Here is a 1,349-nt window from a genome sequence, read left to right as displayed (position 1 = left end):
CCACATACCACATATTTAGGCATTTCCCATGTGGGTTTGGGGTTTTTTTTTGACCCCCGGTGGTCAAAAAATCCACAGAGAAAAAAGCAGACCAATGCATACAGGGACAGTGTACATCACCCAAAACTGGAGCCTGGCCAGCCGGAGCCACACTTTGAATGCAGGCCAGACTCCAAGCTGAAGGAGCAATGTGACTGCAGCTTCCCCAGCTCCAAGGTAAGGCTTCTGAGGCCAGCAGCTGTGCTGACCCCAGCCTCCCCTACCCCACCCACGGTAACCTGCTGCACTCCAGAAGGCACTTGACATGGGCATTCCCCAGGGATGACTAGCAGCATCATAAGGTTTCCCAATACTAGTTGTTCCCAAGGAACCAAAAGTCTGCACTTGTTTGGACTCAACCTATATAGCATTCTAGCACCAAGTAAAGAATACCAAGCATTGGGGCCATAACTGAAGTAACTTTAAAAATCTCACTAAAGCTATGTTAGCAATTTATTATCAGGAAGCTAAAACCTAGTTTAGCTTCTTTACTACACCATGAAAACTGATTAACATGGTCAATCAGAGTTTTCTCTGAGGAAAAAACTAAATGTTGATCCTATGCCCATTAAAATAGAAGATTTTTTGCCTCTGACCTTAAGGGGAGCAGGATAGACTATGACTAAAGACTTTTTCTTCACCTACCATTGATGAATTGGGGAAAAACTGATAAAATGAGGATCAAAGTTTCTTTCCTGTGTTCTTCCAAGCTTTATTTTATAAAAAGGAAATAATATGCAGAAAGGTTATGCAGGAAGACAAAGCCAAATATCTATGACATTAGTTATAAAATGTATCAATGTGTCACTTGGATATCGATATGGTGCAGATAGCTATGCATAAGAAGAGAGCAGTGAAAAAATGACATACATACATGCTAAGATTCAAGATTAAATTATAATCACCCATCTAGTGCAATATTCATTACACTAAGCATTTAGCAATGACCTTTCAGTATCTCCAAGGTACATCAGGGCCAAACAAAGATATACATCACAGAACACAGATAGGAATACTCATCTTCCAGAGGCTGCTTCTACTAGGATGAACGTCAGGTTAACCCATCATTTTGCAGCAAGGAGCTCAGGCACAGGACACCTACTGGGCCATACCGCATCTCAGAAAAGCCCTCCCAGGCTTCCTGCCAGGATTGCAGACCAAGAAGACAGCCAAGGTAGGATGGAAATAGGGAACAGCTGGGGAACACAGCATGCAACAGCCATGAGACAGTCATGGGGCAGGAAGCTGCTGGATTGCCTAGAGGAGCCGCAGCTCCTGGAGGTGTCACATGGGGGACGGGGGGGGGGGGG

This window comes from Gavialis gangeticus, unplaced genomic scaffold (assembly GCF_001723915.1).
Source record: "Gavialis gangeticus isolate Ggan-Ray unplaced genomic scaffold, GavGan_comp1, whole genome shotgun sequence".
Taxonomy (NCBI): Eukaryota; Metazoa; Chordata; order Crocodylia; family Gavialidae; genus Gavialis; species Gavialis gangeticus.
Note: the sequence above shows the minus strand (reverse complement) of the source record.